Source organism: Oryctolagus cuniculus, chromosome 1 (genome assembly GCF_964237555.1).
Source record: "Oryctolagus cuniculus chromosome 1, mOryCun1.1, whole genome shotgun sequence".
Lineage (NCBI taxonomy): Eukaryota > Metazoa > Chordata > Mammalia > Lagomorpha > Leporidae > Oryctolagus > Oryctolagus cuniculus.
Window position 1 is genome coordinate 60104050 of NC_091432.1, and position 20779 is coordinate 60124828.

The window sequence follows — 20779 nt, forward strand, 5'->3', positions numbered from 1 at the left end:
TAAACAGCACTTTGGACTCAGAATCAGCCCTTAAGGCATTTGGATCTGGCTATAAAGCCCATGAGAGCATTTCAGGCATGGAAAGCCAAGACACTGTGGCAAAAAAAATGACCTAAATGAAAGGCCTCTTCTGAGTGAGATCTCGGAGGAAAGAAGGAGCCATCAAAGAAGGAGGTAACTTTCTCTGAAAGGAGGAGAGAACTTCCACTTTGGCTATGGCCTTGTCTAAATAAGGTCGGAGTTTGTGAACCCAAGAGGCTTCCATAGCCTTAGCCAGCTCACGACAAGAGCCTCAGGTAATTACTGACGTCATAAATAAGAATGTCAATTGTTAAATGAACAACCAGAGGAGCCAGTGCTGTGGTGCAGTGGGTTAACGCCCTGGCCTGAAGCGCCAGCATCCCATATGGCTACTGGTTCGAGACCTGGCTGCTCCACTTCCAATCCAGCTCTCTGCTGTGGCCTGCGAAAACAGTAGAAGATGGCCTGAACCTGCAAGGGAGACCCGGAAGAAGCTCCTGGCTCCTGGCTCCTGGCTCCTGGCTCCTGGCTCCTGGCTCCTGGCTCCTGGCTCCTGGATCTGGATCGGCACAGCTCTGGCCCTTGCGGCCATCTGGGGAGTGAACCAGCAGAATGGAAGACCTCTCTCTCTCTCTCTCTCTCTCTGCCTCTCCTCTCTCTGTGTAACTCTGACTTTCAAATAAAAAAAAAATAAATCTTAAAAAAATAAAAACAGGAGTCACTGTGTACTTGCTCCCCATGTGGGGCATCTGTCCTTAATGTGTTGCACTATGAGAATTAATGGTAAAATTAATCTTCAAACAGTACTTTATACTTTGTGTGTCAGTGTGGGTGCAAACTGTTGAAATCTTTACTCAATATGGAGTTGATATTCTGTATATAAAGATAATTAAAAATGAATCTTAATGAAGAATAGGATAGGAGAGGGAGTAGGCGATGGGATGGTTTGCAGATGGGCGGGTGGTTATGGGGGGAAGAACCACTATAATCCAAAGGTTGTACTTTTGAAATTTATATTTATTAAATAAATTTTTCTATTAAAAAAGTAAAAAGAAATCTCTATTTTTGTATCACTTCCTTTCAATTGAAGAGGAACAATAAACAAGGTAAATAACACTATGTTATTGACAATTGTTAAGGAGAAAAATATGTCAAAATAAAGAAGATAATGAGTCCTGGACATACAGGAATGCTATTTAATATGGCAAATTTTGACAGAAAAGCAGGCAGCAATATTACACACACAGAAGTTTAAAAAGTGCTCCTTTTGGCCTCAAAATCCACCCCACACCCCTACCAGGGAGAGAAACTGTGTGTATGTACTAAGAATAGCAGTTAATCCATCCATCCCAACCTACTTAATCTCAGAGCCACCTCCTAAATTGTAGCTCTATCCAACTGTTGCATTGAAATCACAGTACCTTATGACCAGAGAATATAACCTGTAACCCAGTCATACGAGAGGCATTTGCAGTGCCCATATAATAGTTTAATCGGATTACACAGTTCAGTCAGTGGTCTTGGTGAATAAAAGACCTTAGCCAGCTGTCCTACCCAAACTCAGAAGAAAGGATCAGCCTAGCCATACTGAAAGCAAGCTCTTCCTGGATGCCTACTGTCCAGGGTGGCAATGTTAAGAGGCTGTTGAACATTTAAGAGGTGGGGCCTAGCGGCAAGTAGTTATGTCATCATCAGCTACTTCTCTCCAGTTCTATCCAGTTCTCTGCTAATGACCAGGGAAAGCAATAGAGGATGGTTCAAGTGCTTGGGCCCATGCACCCGTGTGGGAAACCTTGAGGAAACTCTTGGCTCCTGGCTTCAGATCAGCTGGGTTCTGGCTCTTGTGGCCACTTGGGAAGTGACCCAGTGGATGGAAGACCTTTCACTCTGTCTCTACCCTCTCACTCTCTGTAACTCTACCTCTCAAATAAATAAATAAATTTTTTTTAAAAAAAGAAAAGAAACATTTCTGGGAATTGAGATGAGACTGGGAAATGAAACTGAAAATGGGGAGTTGCCGTAAATAACACGATGTGGCTGTATAGAGGATTTTTTTTAAAGATTTATTTATTTATTTGAAAGTCAGAGTTATACAGAGAGAGGAGAGGCAGAGAAAGAGAGAGCTCTTCTGTCCAGTGGTTCACTCCCCAATTGGCCGCAACAGTTGGAGCTGTGCTGATCTGGAGCCAGGAGCCAGGAGCTTCTTCCGAGTCTCTCACATGGGTGCAAGGGCCCAAGGAATTTGGGCCATCTTCTACTGCTTTCCCAGGCCATAGCAGAGAACTGGATCAAAAGAGGAGCAGCCGGGACTAGAACCAGCTCCCATATGGGATGCCGGCACTTCAGGCCAGGACGTTAGCTCTTTCGATAACATATACAGCATTACTGAGGCCTTATCATGTATAGGCAGTATGTTGACACTGAAGAATCTCAAGTGAGTCAGACCTGAACTCCATCATCTGTGGGCAGCTAGCATGGCAATAGATAAGACATAGTCACTAACACAAGAGTGCATAAACTTCCTCAAAGAAATGCAAGTCAAAGGGATTTTCTTGATCAAGTTACTCTTAAAACAGGGGCATTCAGCAGAACTCCTTTGGGTTTTAAAGGCCTGATTACATTGTTTATCCCATTCAAAAGGATCAGTTTCCTTTTCTTTTCACAGTGTCCTTTTCTTTTCACAGTGTCCTTTTCTTTTCACGTGTCATACAGAAAACTGGGTATCAAAACCCAGCAGACACCAGCCACTCCCCATAACTGTTTTGTGGTCTTGGGTGGAACTCAGTTACAAATTAACAACTTGCCATCTTGGGACAGGCCTTGTTGTCCTTGGAAATATTATAAAGCCTAGATATTTCATAGTTTCTTTAGAAACTTTTGACCCTGTCCCAGGTAATTCAAGTTCTTAGATTAGAAGCTTTCTTGGGGAGGGGGGTGCTAGTGGTAAGAACATCATCCACATATCGAAAGGCTGTTCATTTGTTAAATTGTGACCCTGCATCAAATTCCTGAGGTGGTTCTTAGGACTTTAAGATGTGCTCCCAGCTACACAAGTCACAGGGGGTGAATGCACGCGCACATTTATCCACCCTCTTTCCCCATCTGGAGTCTGATTAAGGGGAAACATCTCCGGGCTTACTGCTAGTCCCATGACTAGCTGGAAGACCCTTCCTGCTCAAGAACATCCATTTTCATTCTGACTAAAATGGGAGTATAATGTCGCAAGACAAGCATTCCCAGAACATCTATAGAACAAGCTCTGATGAGTACGCTGTTTCACACTCTCTGCTCTTGGTCCTGGCCATGCCCCCTCCCCACCTTGCCTGAATCCTACACTTCTCAGTTAAGGATTCTGGGCTCAAATTTATCTCCAACTAATGTTAAAACACTGGGTTACTAGAAAATATCAGTGATGCCACTGCCAGGGAAGAGTAGGAAAAGAGAAGTCCTATTGGTAAGACACTGTACCACTGCCCTACATCCTCTGTTTCTCATGTCAAATCTGAAATAGCTATTAATATTCCCACATATACTTGAGAAAACCAACTCAGACAGACATGTGAATTTCCTTATTCATTCCTTACTGAAGGTAATTCTCATGGGTCAGCCAGTTGGGACAGCTGGTGTGATCCTAAAGTAGAAAACAGAAGAAGGAAATCACAGATAAGGTACAAGCATGGGGCAGGGGCGTGTTGTGCCACAGTGGGCTATGCTGCCATCTACAATGCCAGAATTTCACATGAGTGCAGCTTCAAGTCCCAGATGCTCCAATTCCAATATAGCTCATTTGGGGTCCTGCCACCCATGTGCCATGTGGGAAAAAATGTGTAAAAAATGTGTGATAGCTTTTTGGAAAATACTTTGGAAGTTTTAATATAGCTAAAAATATGCATAGCCTTCAAACCAGCAATTCTGCTCCTAGATATATAGAGTATAGAAATGTGTACTTTGTGCCAAAAAATACACACAAGCATGATTGCCAGGTGAAATACAGAAATTCCAAGTTAAATTTGTAGAACCACATGTCGTTCAGTTTTTCAGCTACTGGGGGGAAAGTTTTCAGCAAATTATACATCATTGTTTTTATGTGCTTTTCAAGATTTATTTATTCATTCAGAAGGCAGAGTTACAGAAATAGAGACAGAGATATCTTCTACCTGCTAGTTCAATCCCCAAACGGCTGCAACAGCAGAGACTGGGCCAGACTGAAGCCAGGACCCTGGAACTCCATCTGAGTCTCCCATGTGAATGGCAGGGACCCAAGCTGTTGGGCCACATTCTGTTGCTTTCCCATGTGCATCAGCAGGGAACTGGATCAGAAGTGGATCAGGACTCAAACTGAAGCCCATAATACATCATTATTTTCATTCCTCTGGACAGAGTGACACACTTCAAATGTGACTTTTTTATTTTTCTTTGAAAGCGTATTCTGTATCATTACTGAATAAGCACAATGGAATATTTCACAATGTTGTATAGATTCAAGAGAGGTTTTTCTTAAATACAGTTTGAGTTAAAGGAGTAGTGAATTTAATAAATTTGAGGAATGGATCAACTGGCAAGTTGGCTTTTGGCAAATTAATTTTGAGAATACAGTTCCCCTTAGTTGTGATATTCTGATGAAAGGAAAATTGGATGTTTATTTCATAGACATCTTCAAAATGAACCAAAAACTGCCTCTGATTCCCTGTACTTAGCAAAAAATAAAAAATTTTTAAAAAGTGGCCTTCAGAGGCCCACTCATCACTATCTTATCCTGCCATCTGTTCATTCTCTACAGGAGTTAATACCAGCCTTTCTCTTTCCAAAAACCCTAATGGCATTGTCAAACTATGTCTCAGAAAAAGAGAACATACACTCTTCTCTCTGTTCACTTAAACTTTTACTTCTTGTGATTATTTCACTACTTAATTGTCACATTGTCTTGTGATATTTTATTTATTATTATCTTTTCCTCCTCATTATAAGTAACTCAAAGACAAGGGCCATGTTTTGTAATTCTTTTTATCTGTCCAAGTGAGATGGTATGTGGCAAGCCCAAATCCCCACCTGATGGAACCAAGCAGCAAAACCACAGTTGTGCAAAGTCAATAACAGAAAATCGAAACTGGTATTTATTGACTGAACATTCCATAAAGATTAACTGCTATATGACTTCTAGCTTCATTATATCTTCAATGTAATCCATTAGCATGGATAATATCATTCCTCCTTATACCATAAAAGTTTTTAACTCCCGTATCAACTTGCAGAAGGAACCATGTAAATACGGAAAATGGGTAGATCTCTGCTTACTGGAAATTGCTACTCCTTTCCTAGAAATAAGATAAATATGCTACCCATATGCTAACATAAGTTTGTCAAACCTCATATAGGAAGAACTAAAACAGTTTAGGGTGCTGCTCTGTCTATGGAGTAAGTAGCCCTTTGCTAATTCCTCCAATGAAATTCTCTTGTTTCCACTTTGAAATCACTACAGATTACAGTCTCACCAAAGCCAAGAACCCACATGGACCTTTGGTGACCCACACAGGATCAGCAGCCATTCAGTATCACTGGTTCCTATGTGATGTGCCATAGGTAGTAATCAGGATATTTGAAGAAATCAGTGAATAAACAATTATTTGGAGAAAGGGCTTTTCTTAATGCCTTATAGCTGTGACAGTAGGCACATAATCATTTTTTGCCCATTTGTGAGAATCCACAGGATAATGGCTGGTTATATAGGAAAGTATGCATGTGCTAAGAATAAGTGAGTTAAAAGAGGTATTTTAGACTGTTTTTTAAAGCTAGAACAAAATACCACAGAGTAGGGAATTTTTTTAAAGCTTTATTTTAATTATTTTAAAGGCAGAATTACAGAGAGAGAAAAAGGGAATGGAAGGATAGAGAGAGAAGGAAAGAGAGAAAGAGAGAGAGAGAGACACTTTCAATCTGCTGATTCACTTCTCAAATGGCCAGAATGACTGGGACTGGGCCAGACTGAAGCCAGGAGCCAGGAGCTTCATCCAGGTCTCCCAAATGGGTGCAGGGACCCAAGCACTTGGGCCATCTTCTGCTGCTTTCCCAGGCATGTTAGCAAGGAGCTGGGTCAGTTAGGAAACCTCTCATAATAACCTAATCACCTCTTAAAATCCATACATCCCAGCCCTTAGGCATGCGGATCCGGCTGAAATGCCCATGAGAGTATTTCAGGCATGGAAAGCCAAGACACTCTGGGGGAAAAAAAAACCTAAATGAAAGATCTCCACGAGTGAGATCCCAGTGGAAAGAATGGGTCATCAAAGAAGGAGGTACCTTTCTCTGAAGGGAGGAGAGAACTTCCACTTTGACCATGGCCTTGTCTAAAAATGATCAGAGTCAGTGAACTCAGGGGGCTTCCATAGCCTTGGCAACTCATAACAAGAGCCTAGGGTGATTACTGATGCCATAAACAAGAGTCAATTTGTTAAGTCAACAACAGGAGTCATTGTGCACTTACTCCTCATGTAGGATCTCTGTCCTTAGTGTGCTGTACATTGAGATCTAATGCTATAACTAGTACTCAAACAGTATTTTTCACTTTATGTTTCTGTGTGGGAGCAAACTGTTGAAATCTTTACTTATTGTATGCTAAACTGATCTTCTGCATATAAAGAGAATCGAAAATGAATCTTGATATGAATGGAAGGGGAGAGGGAGTGGATAAGGGGAGGGTTGTGGGTTGGAGGGACGTTATGGGGGGGAAGCCATTGTAATCAATATTCTGTACTTTGGAAATTTATATTCACTAAATAAAAGTTAAAAAAAAAGAAAAAAAATCCATGCATCCCAACACTTCCACCATGACATCAAATTTCAACATAAGGGACAGGCATCTGATACAGCAATGAAGAAATTACTGGTACTGCCCATATCCCATATTGGAGTGCCTGGATTTGAGATTCAGCTCTGCTGCTGATCACAACTTTCTGCTAATGGACACTGTGTGTGTGTGTGTGTGTGTCTGCCTACCAAATGAATAAAATGAATAAATAAGCTTTAATCAAAGTAATATAATATAATACAATGTTGGTAAAAATAAATGACTGAATTTGGATAATACAATCCAATTTTGGACTGGATAAAGAAATTATGGGTTATGTACAATATGCAATACTACACAGTAATTTAAAAAAATGAAATCCAGTCATTTGCAACAAAATGGAAGAATCTGGAAAACATCATGCTTAATGAAATGACCCCGTCCTAAAGGGACAAATATCATATGTTCTCCCTGATCTGTGACAACTAACTGAGCACCTAAAAGGAAACCTGTAGAAGTGAAACTAACACTATGAGAAACAATGACTTGATAAGCCCTTGTCCAGACTGTTAAGAAACAGCTTACTATTTTATTCTTTTTAGTATTTTCTTTTTCTACTTAATACTATTGGTTGAACTCTTTAATTAACACAGAATCATTCTTAGGTGTTGAAACACAACTGAAAATTGATCCCTGTTAAAAATAAGAGTGGGAATAAGAAAGGGAGGAAATGTACAGTTCAGCACAGGCTCCCTCGGACTTACCCCTAAGGGTAAAGCTAAAAACTTGCCATGAGACTCCAAATCCCATTAAGTTGGCAGGCACCAATGTCATCTTACTAGTTAAAACGATCAGTTTAAGTTCGTAATTGATCATAAAGATAGGATTAAGTGTCAAAGGGATCACATAAATAAGACCAGTGTCTGCTAATAATCATTGATAGAATTAAAAAGGAGAGAGCAATCCTACATGGGAAGCAGGATACACAGCAGACTCAGAATTACAAATGCCCTAAACAGCACTTTGGACTCAGAATCAGCCCTTAAGGCATTTGGATCTGGCTATAAAGCCCATGAGAGCATTTCAGGCATGGAAAGCCAAGACACTGTGGCAAAAAAAATGACCTAAATGAAAGGCCTCTTCTGAGTGAGATCTCGGAGGAAAGAAGGAGCCATCAAAGAAGGAGGTAACTTTCTCTGAAAGGAGGAGAGAACTTCCACTTTGGCTATGGCCTTGTCTAAATAAGGTCGGAGTTTGTGAACCCAAGAGGCTTCCATAGCCTTAGCCAGCTCACGACAAGAGCCTCAGGTAATTACTGACGTCATAAATAAGAATGTCAATTGTTAAATGAACAACCAGAGGAGCCAGTGCTGTGGTGCAGTGGGTTAACGCCCTGGCCTGAAGCGCCAGCATCCCATATGGCTACTGGTTCGAGACCTGGCTGCTCCACTTCCAATCCAGCTCTCTGCTGTGGCCTGCGAAAACAGTAGAAGATGGCCTGAACCTGCAAGGGAGACCCGGAAGAAGCTCCTGGCTCCTGGCTCCTGGCTCCTGGCTCCTGGCTCCTGGCTCCTGGCTCCTGGATCTGGATCGGCACAGCTCTGGCCCTTGCGGCCATCTGGGGAGTGAACCAGCAGAATGGAAGACCTCTCTCTCTCTCTCTCTCTCTCTGCCTCTCCTCTCTCTGTGTAACTCTGACTTTCAAATAAAAAAAAATAAATCTTAAAAAAATAAAAACAGGAGTCACTGTGTACTTGCTCCCCATGTGGGGCATCTGTCCTTAATGTGTTGCACTATGAGAATTAATGGTAAAATTAATCTTCAAACAGTACTTTATACTTTGTGTGTCAGTGTGGGTGCAAACTGTTGAAATCTTTACTCAATATGGAGTTGATATTCTGTATATAAAGATAATTAAAAATGAATCTTAATGAAGAATAGGATAGGAGAGGGAGTAGGCGATGGGATGGTTTGCAGATGGGCGGGTGGTTATGGGGGGAAGAACCACTATAATCCAAAGGTTGTACTTTTGAAATTTATATTTATTAAATAAATTTTTCTATTAAAAAAGTAAAAAGAAATCTCTATTTTTGTATCACTTCCTTTCAATTGAAGAGGAACAATAAACAAGGTAAATAACACTATGTTATTGACAATTGTTAAGGAGAAAAATATGTCAAAATAAAGAAGATAATGAGTCCTGGACATACAGGAATGCTATTTAATATGGCAAATTTTGACAGAAAAGCAGGCAGCAATATTACACACACAGAAGTTTAAAAAGTGCTCCTTTTGGCCTCAAAATCCACCCCACACCCCTACCAGGGAGAGAAACTGTGTGTATGTACTAAGAATAGCAGTTAATCCATCCATCCCAACCTACTTAATCTCAGAGCCACCTCCTAAATTGTAGCTCTATCCAACTGTTGCATTGAAATCACAGTACCTTATGACCAGAGAATATAACCTGTAACCCAGTCATACGAGAGGCATTTGCAGTGCCCATATAATAGTTTAATCGGATTACACAGTTCAGTCAGTGGTCTTGGTGAATAAAAGACCTTAGCCAGCTGTCCTACCCAAACTCAGAAGAAAGGATCAGCCTAGCCATACTGAAAGCAAGCTCTTCCTGGATGCCTACTGTCCAGGGTGGCAATGTTAAGAGGCTGTTGAACATTTAAGAGGTGGGGCCTAGCGGCAAGTAGTTATGTCATCCAGGGCACCGACCCTCTTGACATCTCTGACAGGCTTTTAAAAACAGAGGTTCTAAATTGCTTATGCTTTGATGTTTCCAGATGGGTCCCCGGAAATATCAAAGGATACATCTTTCACATTTTAGAGATCATAAATAATTGGGCTATTTATATTCCAAGTACTGTCAAGATGTACAACTAGACTAAACTTCCAGTTAATTTATAACAATATAGAGATGTTGTTGATGTTAGTGTCCAAAAAATTCTATAACATGAATGCCTCTTTGCATCATTAATTTTAATAAAATTAGAACCACGGTTGTTATTTAGAGCCTTTTGTTATCCTCAGTTGAATATTCTTCTCTAAAAACATACACAATAAGATTCATAGAAGGACTTAACAAGTGTTCTTGGATGCAGGTATTTGACAGCATAAGATCAATGGACTGGACAGTGTTTAGGATAAAAGACATAGAGACTTTATTGGGGACTGTTGTGTCTTTTATTTAGGATATTGTTGGTTTTGCATTTGACTGTCTCATCTAGGTTCGATCTGTTGCTAACTGTTCTCTTACTTGATTACTCTGAGGTTTGGGACTTGTCTGGAATATTTTGGATTTTTGAGTGTAGTACCTCAGGAGGAATTTAAGTTTTTTGACTATATCTTGTTAAAAAAAAAAATCTGCTCTCCTCATGGTGGGATGTGCATGAAAATATTGGCATGTTTATGATGGGGTGACATTTGTTTCTGGGCTTCATACAAGCAATCAGTTGGGGATATTTTGGTTGTTTTTATTCAGCATAGGAATATCACATCTGCCTTTTAAATAAAATTGTTTGTTTGGGGCTTGCTTACTTCGATAGCTTCCTAGCAATAGGATCACCAGGACCCAGGGAGAGCACAGCAAGTCAAATATGAATAGCTGTAATTTGCAGGTTTGTGTTGCTTTGCTCTTGTTGGCTTTGTCATACCTTATTCTTCTTGAGCTCAGTGCCCAGTACCTGACAGGGTTTAAGTACACTGCAGGATAACACTGGCCTGACTAACAAGATGCTCAGGCTAAGACTCACTTCTCCTGAGACCTCTTTGTTGCTTAAATGTGTCTTAGAGGGTAGTTGACATTGACTCCTGATCATCAGCTACTTCTCTCTTTATGTGGCATCAGATAAACAACCAGATTAAGCCTGACCTGGAAACAAGAGACAAATGAGAACTAGCCACTGGATGAGACACCAACAATGTGCTCAAAATAATTTTGTTCATGGAGTGAACCAGACCACAATGGAGTCAGTTTTGTCAACTCTAAACAAAGTAAACAGAGCCGAGAGGTTGAGGACAAGAGGGTCTTAAGTATAGGTGCCTAATGATAGTCTTTGTTAAAAATACTTCTCCACCAACAAGAGGCCAGGAGACTACCTAACTGAGACAGTCATGGACTTAACTAAGCTCTCTTAAAGCTAACAAAATAAACTAAAATGATAGGGATATTAAAAATTAATTCTAAGGATTTTGTGTTGGTCAAAAGCCCCCTAAATCACTCTCCCTCACTACTAAAACCTTGGGGAAAGCCCCACACAGTGATCTCATCTGCCCACACCACAATAAATGTATCCAGCTTAGACTCTTGGATCCATCTATGAGACGAAAGACACCATCAACAATGACTCCTACAAAGCCACCAAAGGACCCAAACCAAGGTCAATGGATAATGGTTGCATTACCTATCTGTCAATCTCCACATGGGTGGTCCAGCCACTGTTTATTAACTCTTGATAAAACCAGGATCACCAAAATAGTAGACACTCTTTGTATTATCCTCTTCCTAACAGGCTCCTGATTCGGGGTCCTTCCATTTCTAGCTTCTGTAATTCTTTATAAACTAAACCTGGGATAAATAATCCTATCTGTATAACTTTATTCTTACTCATGTTTGGCTCATACATATTTAATCTTACAGTAAAACTTGGTTCTTCTCCCCTACAGGCCATTAAGTTCCAGATGATGCCACAGATACAGCCTCAGCTAACAACCTCATTCTACTAGGAGCCCTTGCACCAACCCTCCACAGGGGCAAACTCGACTGCCAATCCACTCCTGTGCCAACTCTCAGCAAGAAGTAGGTACAGCCATCATTGTCCCACGTCCCAGATGAAGTCAGTTACTTCTGTTGAAAGAGGAATAAGAGAAGAAACAGAAGAGGTCACAGTGAAGCAGACAGATAGGGTACTGGCCCCCACTCTCAGAAAGAGAAATTGAGTATGAAAAAGGTTGTGTGAGGCTCTTTCTTGGAAAACCCACTGGGTACCCACAGGAGCTTCCTTGTCAGTAGACAGATGCTAGAAAAAGTGCAAGCTGAGCGCAAAATCTTCTGGTTGCAAAAGTACTTGGCTCATTGCCCAAAACTCTGAGAATCCTTTCTAAAGAACAAGCTGGCAGAGTCTGCGCTGTGGGGCAGTAGGCTAAGCCTCCACCTGCAGTACCAGCAACCCATATGGATGCCAATGCTAGTCCTGGCTGCTCCTCTTCCAATCCAGCTCTCTGTTGATGGTCTGAGAAAGCAGTGGAAGATGGCCCAACTGCTTGGATCCCTGCACCCACATGGGAGACCCAGAAGAAGTTCCTGGCTCCTGGCTTCGGATTGGATCGGCTCTGACCTCTGGGGCCATTTAGGAAGTGAAACAGTGGATGGAAGACCTTCCTCTCTGTCTCTTCCTTTCTGTGTCTGTAACTCTACTTCTCAGATAAATTAAAACAAACAAACAAAAAAAAAAAAGTTGGCTGTGGCTGTTGCTGTGGCATAGTGGGTAAAGCCATTGCCTATAATACCAGCATCCCAGCTCCTCCACTTACCATCCAGCTCTCTGTTAATGCACCTGGGAAAGCGGCAGGAGATGTTCCAAGTCTTTGGACCCTTGCACACATGTGGGAGACCCTGAAGAAGCTCTTGGCTCCTGGCTTCAGATGGCTCATATCTGGCCATTGCAGCCATTTGGGGACTGAACCAGCAGATGGAAGATTTCCTTTTCTCTTTCTCTGCCTCTGCCTCTTTATAACTCTGCCTTTCAAACAAATAAATAAATAAATCTTAAAAAAAAAGTTGGCAGATAACAGCTAATTAATCTGATGATTGGCTGTTTCTTGCTGATATTTTACTTTCAGGATTGACATCCTAGCCAGCCAATCAAAAGAAGTCCACATTTATCAAGATAAAACTATGTCCCGAATCAAGCCAGATGACCTCCTCCTTCAGGAGCTCCTCCAGATGCCAAGAGTTTCTCTTCTGCCCTCTCCATATTAATAACCTGGCTTTTGCTATATTCACTCTCTCTGTCCACATCTTCCTCATAAGCATGGAACAAGAACCTGGTCAGATCTGGTCAAGAATTAATACCAGAATTTCTGCATCACTATGAGTTTCAAGATGAATTTGTGGAGTGACATAGTTTCTAAAAGAGTGGGTTATTATATAGGAAGGCCACCCCATGCACTTGGCCTGTTCTACCCATTTTGGTTTCTCTTTCTGTTTTTCTGCCGTGTTGTGATCCAGCCAACTGGGCCATCAGCGTCAAAAGATGGGACCACTTGATCTTGGACACTAATCATTTAAAACTGTGAGTTAAATAAAACATTCTTCTTTAAAAAAGTATTTACTTTCAGTTATGCTGTTATAGCAACAGAAAGTAGACAAATATATACATACTAATCAAACTATCAAAGATAAGACAAAGAAAAATTCTGAGGAGCAGCAAGAGATAAGAAATATATCACATCACATACAATGGGTTCCCATACAATACCAGCAGAATTCTCAGCAACCCTGTAGGTTATGAGCGAGTGAAATGGTATATTCAAACTGCTGAAGGAAAACTAACCAAAGCAAAATATTTTAGCTCAAATAGAGTTCCCAACTCCTGACTTTGGCCTGTCCCAGCCTTGACTGTTCAGGCATTTGGGGAGTGAACTAGCAAACAGAAGGTCTATCTATCTATCTATTCTATTCTATTCCACATACTTTATCTATCTCTCTCATACTCAGTCGCCTTTTCAAATACAAACATTTAAATAAAAAATATATAATAAATATATAAAATATATAAAATAAATTAATATATAAAATAAACATATAAAATAAATAAATAAATAAAATTTAAAAGTTCAGTTTTTAGAAGCTTGAAATAGACTGTAATCATAAAAAGATTTTCTGTATAAGCCTCATGGTAACAAAAAGTAAATATTAAAATTATTCACAATATACTAGTACCAAAAATCATCAGAGCCCAAAGGAAGACAGTAAGAGAAGAATATACAAGGGTCAGCGCTGTGGCATAGTGGGTAAAGCCTCCGCCTACAGTGCCGACATCCCATATGGGCGCCGGTTTGAGTCCTGGCTGCTCCATTTCCTATCCAGCTTTCTGCTATGGCCTGGGAAAACAGCAGAAGATGGCCCAAGCCTTTGGGCCCCTGCACCCACGTGCGAGACCTAGAAGAAGCTCCTGGCTCCTGGTTTCGGATCTACACAGCTCTGGCCATTGAGGTCAATGGGGAGTGAACCAGCAGATGGAAGACCTCTCTCTCTCTCTCTCTCTGCCTCTCCTTCTCTCTCTGTGTAACTTTGACTTTCAAGTAAAATAAATATATATATAAATCTTAAAAAAAATATACAAGATGTCTTCAAAAAAGAAAGCCAGTTCAAATCCGAGCTGCTCTAATCAAACTATGCTAATGTGCCTGGAAAAGCAGCAGAGGATGGCCCACGTGGCTGGGTTCCTGGCTTCATCCTAATCCAGCTCTAGCTGTTGTGGCCATTTGGGGAGTGAACCAGCAGTTAAAAGATCTCTCTCTCCTCTCTATCTCTGTCTCTCTGTCTCTCCTCTCTCTATAACTCTGCTTTTCAAAATTAATAAATAAATAAATCTTTTTTAAAAAAAGAAACAAAATGGAAATAGTAATTCCTACCAATATTTCTCTTGAATATAACAGATTACGTTCTGAAATAAAAACATATACAGTGGAGAGAGGAGGCAAGATGGCGGAATAGGAAGGGAGCACACTGATAGTCCGGGGAGAGACAGTTTAATAAAAGTGTAGATACTGCAGGTTCAAGGAAGAGTAGGGGAGGAAACAGCAGAAGAAACTCTTCCGGAACACGTGATTCACAGCGGACCTGCGTGGAGAGCGTGGGAGCCCACAGTTCGGGACACCAGCGGCAGACTCAACACACCAGCGCTGGAACGCGAGGTGAGCCGAACCTCAATAGCCCAAGACACTGGCAGGCAAGCGGAGAGAGGAGACTAGAGGGAACGATCCCCGGGGGTGGGGGGAGGAGTTCACCAGGCTAACTGGAAGAGAGAGAGAGAGAGAAAAAAAAAAAGGTGACTGGTACGGACACGGGTTTCTCTCTCTCCGCTCACCTCTCAAGGGCGAGCAAGACAAAGAGCAGGCGCCATCTTGGACATACGTCATAAGCAGAGCGACCTCAGGTCTGCAGCGGCCCTGAGCCTAGCAGAAAAACCTGACTCTGGGCGGGGCAAATTAACAGGAGATTAGGACCTAGTAAATTTGTGGTGCTACTGAACTGAGACTGTGAAAAAAGAGACGGTGGGGGAGAGAACTCATGGAATTCACGTGAGTACTCTCCAGAGATGCTACAATTCCGTAACTTTGGCAACCCAGTGGGAGACTGAAGGAAAATCTGAGCCCACCCAGAGGGCAGAACAGATTCCCTGTGTGGTCCTTGGGAAAGAGCTTCCGATCTCTGGCTCCTGTGGGTATATCATTTGCCTGCTAACTACCTCCAACTTCGTTCAGCTGCGCGGAATTACTTCCCTTTTGAATCAAAAAAAGAAAGAGAGAGAGATCTACCACACCTAACCTGGGAGTGTCACCTTTGGCACACCAAACAGAGCTCTCAGGCCACACCCATCTCAAGCCTCTAAGGCTCCATCAAAAACAGACAGTCCACTTAATCTAGAGTCATAGTATAACAAGAAAAAGCACCACAGTGAAGAAACCAAATATCTCCAATATGCCAAATAACAAACACAAAAACCGAGGTAATAAAAACAAGGAAGTCACCATGACGCCCCCAAATGAAAAAGACACCCCAATTCAAGATTATGAAGATGATGAGTTAGAAGAAATGCAAGAAGCAGATCTCAAAAAATTGATAAGAACATTAAGAAGTTCTCAAAAACAAATTCTTGAACTACAGAAATCCTTAATGGACAAGATAGAAAATCTCTCTCATAAAAATGAAATATTAAGGAGGAATCAAAATGAAACGAAACAACTAGTACAACAGGAAACTGTGATAGTGACGAGAAATCATAATGAAGTGAAGAATTCAATAGATCAAATGAAAAACACAATAGAGAGCCTTACAAACAGAATGGGTGAAGCAGAAGAGAGAATATCGGACTTACAAGACAGAGAACAAGAAAGGATACAGTCAGACCAAAGAAAAGAAGAGGAAATTAGAAATCTAAAACATATTGTCAGGAATCTTCAGGATACTATTAAAAAACCCAACATTCGGGTTCTAGGAGTTCCTGAAGGCATGGAGAGGGAGAAAGGATTAGAAGGCCTTTTTAGTGAGATATTAGCAGAAAATTTCCCAGGTTTGGAGAAGGACAGAGAAATCCTAGTACAGGAAGCTCACAGAACCCCCAGTAAACATGACCAAAAGAGATCCTCACCACGACACGTTGTAATTAAACTCTCCACAGTGAAACATAAAGAAAAGATCCTAAAATGTGCCAGAGAGAAACGTCAGATTACTCTCAGAGGATCTCCAATCAGACTCACAGCTGACTTCTCATCAGAAACCCTACAAGCTAGGAGGGAATGGTGAGATATAGCCCAGGTACTAAGAGAGAAAAACTGCCAGCCCAGAATGTTATATCCTGCAAAGCTATCATTTGTGAATGAAGGTGAAATAAAGACTTTTCATAGCAAACAGAAATTGAAAGAATTTGTCGCCACTCGTCCAGCCCTGCAAAAGATGCTTAAAGATGTGTTACACACAGAAACACAGAAACACGGTCATCAATATGAAAGAAGGTAAAGGAAGGAAACCTCACAGCCAAAGATCACAGGGAATTCAAAGCATGTATTAGAACTTATCTTTGGCAAATGGCAGGGCAAAGTTACCACTTATCATTAGTCACTTTGAACGTGAATGGCCTGAACTGTCCAGTTAAAAGACACAGATTGGCTGATTGGGTTAAGGAACAAAACCCATCTATTTGCTGCTTACAAGAAACACATCTTTCCAACAAAGATCCATACAGACTGAAAGTGAAAGGCTGGAAAAAGATATTCCATGCCAACAGAAAAGAAAAAAGAGCAGGTGTAGCCATCTTAATATCAGACAACATAAACTTTACCACAAAAACTGTTAAGAGAGACAAAGAGGGGCACTATATAATGATTAAGGGATCAATACAACAAGAAGATATAACAATTATCAATGTATATGAACCTAACTACAGGGCACCGGTTTATCTAAAAGATTTGTTAAGGGACTTAAAGGGAGACTTAGACCCCAATACAATAGTACTGGGGGACTTCAATACTCCACTCTCAGAAATAGACTGATCAACAGGACAGAAGATCAACAAGGATACAGTAGATTTAAACGACACTATACCCCAAATGGATCTAACAGATATATACAGAACTTTCAATCCTACAGCTAAAGATTTTACATTCTTCTCAGCAGTACTTGGAACCTTCTCTAGGATGGACCACATACTAGGCCATAAAGCAAGTCTCAGCAAATTCAAAAGAATTAGAATCATACCATGCAGCTTCTCAGACCATAAAGGAATGAAGTTGGAAATTAGCAACTCAGGAATCCCTAGAGCATACACAAACACATGGAGATTGAACAACATGCTCCTGAATGAACAATGGGTCATAGAAGAAATTAAGAGAGAAATCAAAAACTTTCTGGAAGTAAATGAGGATAACAGCACAACATACCAAAACTTATGGGACGCAGCAAAAGCAGTGTTAAGAGGAAAGTTTATATCAATAGGTGCCTACATCAAGAAATTGGAAAGGCACCAAATAGATGAGCTTTCAACGCATCTCAAGGATCTAGATAAACTGCAGCAAACCAGACCCAAATCTAGTAGGAGAAGAGAAATAATTAAAATCAGAGAAGAAATTAACAGGATTGAATCCAAAAAAAATTACAAAAAATTAGCCAAGCGAGAAGCTGGTTTTTTGAAAAAATAAACAAAATTGACACCCCATTGGCCCAACTAACTAAAAAAAGAAGAGAAAAGACCCAAATCATTAAAATCAGAGATGAAAAAGGAAACGTAACAACAGACACCACAGAAATAAAAAGAATCATCAGAAATTACTACAAGGACTTGTATGCCAGCAAACAGGAAAACCTATCAGAAATGGATAGATTCCTGGACACATGCAACCTACCTAAATTGAACCAGGAAGACATCGAAAACCTAAACAGACCCATAACTGAGACAGAAATTGAAACAGTAATAAAGGCCCTCCCAACAAAGAAAAGCCCAGGACCAGATGGATTCACTGCTGAATTCTACCAGACATTTAAAGAAGAACTAATCCCATTTCTTCTCAAACTATTCAGAACAATCGAAGAAGAGGGAATCCTCCCAAATTCTTTCTATGAAGCCAGCATCACCTTAATTCCTAAGCCGGAAAAAGATGCAGCATTGAAAGAGAATTACAGACCAATATCCCTGATGAACATAGATGCAAAAATCCTCAATAAAATTCTTGCCAATAGAATGCAACAACACATCAGAAAGATCATCCACCCAGACCAAGTGGGATTTCTCCCTGGTATGCAGGGATGGTTTAATGTGTGCAAAACAATCAATGTGATACACCACATTAACAGACTGCAGAAGAAAAACCATATGGTTATCTCAATAGATGCCGAGAAAGCATTTGATAAAATATAACACCCGTTCTTGATGAAAACTCTAAGCAAACTGGGTTTGGAAGGAACATTCCTCAATACAATCAAAGCAATCTATGAAAAACCCACAGCCAACATCCTATTGAATGGGGAAAAGTTGGAAGCATTTCCACTGAGATCTGGTACCAGACAGGGATGCCCACTCTCACCACTGCTATTCAATATAGTTCTGGAGGCTCTAGCCAGAGTTATTAGGCAAGAAAAGGAAATTAAAGGGATACAAATTGGAAAGGAAGAACTCAAACTATCCCTCTTTGCAGATGATATGATTCTTTATTTAGGGGAGCCAAAGAACTCTACTAAGAGACTATTGGAACTCACAGAAGAGTTTGGCAAAGTAGCAGGGTATAAAATCAATGCACAAAAATCAACAGCCTTTGTATACACAGACAATGCCATGGCTGAGGAAGAACTTCTAAGATCAATCCCATTCACAATAGCTACAAAAACAATAAAATACCTTGGAATAAACTTAACCGAGGACGTTAAAGATCTCTACGATGAGAATTACAAAATCTTAAAGAAAGAAACAGAAGAGGATACCAAGAAATGGAAAAATCTTCCATGCTCATGGATTGGAAGAATCAACATCATCAAAATGTCCATTCTCCCAAAAGCAATTTATAGATTCAATGCAATACCAATCAAGATACCAAAGACATTCTTCTCAGATCTGGAAAAAAATGGTGCTGAAATTTATATGGAGACACAGGAGACCTCGAATAGCTAAAGCAATCTTGTACAACAAAAACAAAGCTGGAGGCATCACAATACCAGATTTCAGGACATACTACAGGGCAGTTGTAATCAAAACAGCATGGTACTGGTACAGAAACAGATGGATAGACCAATGGAACAGAATAGAAACACCAGAAATCAACCCAAACATCTACAGCCAACTCATATTTGATCAAGGGTCCAAAACCAATCCCTGTAATAAGGACAGTCTATTCAATAAATGGTGCTGGGAAAATTGGATTTCCATGTGCAGAATCATGAAGCAAGACCCCTACTTTTCACCTTACACAAAAATCCACTCAACATGGATTAAAGACTTAAATCTACAACCTGACACCATCAAATTACTAGAGAGCATTGGAAAAACCCTGCAAGATATAGGTACCGGCAATGACTTCTTGGAAAACACCCCAGAAGCACAGGCAGTCAAAGCCAAAATTAACAGTTGGGATTGCATCAAATTGAGAAGTTTCTGTACTACAAAAGAAACAGTCAGGAAAGTGAAGAGGCAACCAACAGAATGGGAAAATATATTTGCAAACTATGCAACTGATAAAGGGTTGATAACAAGAATCTACAAAGAAATCAAGAAACTCCACAACATCAAAACTAACAACCCACTTAAGAGATGGGCCAAGGACCTCAATAGACATTTTCCAAAAGAGGAAATCCAAATGGCCAACAGGCACATGAAAAAATGTTCAAGATCACTAGCAATCAGGGAAATGCAAATCAAAACCACATTGAGGTTCCACCTCACCCCAGTTAGAATGGCTCACATTCAGAAATCTACCAACAATAGATGCTGGAGAGGATGTGGGGAAAAAGGGACACTAACCCACTGTTGGTGGGAATGCAATCTGGTTAAGCCACTATGGAAGTCAGTCTGGAGATTCCTCAGAAACCTGAAGATAACCCTACCATACAACCCAGCCATCCCACTCCTTGGAATTTACCCAAAGGAATTTAAATTGGCAAACAAAAAAGCAGTCTGCACATTAATGTTTATTGCAGCTCAATTCACAATAGCTAAGACCTGGAACCAACCCAAATGCCCATCAACAGTAGACTGGATAAAGAAATTATGGGACATGTACTCTATAGAATAATATACAGCAGTCAAAAACAACGAAAACCAGTCATTTGCAACAAGATGGAGGAATTTGGAAAACATCATGCTGAGTGAAATAAGCCAGTCACAAAGGGACAAATATCATGTGTTCTCCCTGATCGGTGACAATTAACTGAGCACCAAAGGGGAAACTTGTTGAAGTGAAATGGACACTATGAGAAACAGTGACTTGATCAGCTCTTGTCCTGATGGTTGATGTACAATGTAATACTTTATCCATTTTAGTATTTTTTTTTTGTTCTAGTACCATTGGTTGAACTCTGTAATTAACACACAATTATTCTTAGGTGTTTAAATTTTAACTGAAAAGTGATCCCTGTTAGGAATTTGGAAAACATTATGTTGAGTGAAATAAGCCAATCCCAAAGGGACAAATACCACTTGTTCTCCTTGATAGGTGACAACTAACTGAGCACCAAAAAGGAAACCTGTTAAA

The 20779-nt window shown here is 40.5% G+C and overlaps 1 long non-coding RNA gene across 1 annotated transcript in view; it reads right to left on the reverse strand.

The window, feature by feature from the left end:
• Positions 1–2070: 2070 nt before the first annotated feature.
• The window catches only part of LOC103350202 (uncharacterized), a 33837-nt gene continuing 15128 nt past the window's right edge, over positions 2071–20779 (reverse strand). Inside the window, exon 2 of the long non-coding RNA XR_011388728.1 lies at positions 2071–3652. This is a non-coding gene — a long non-coding RNA (uncharacterized lncRNA). The remainder of the gene's footprint in view (positions 3653–20779) is intronic.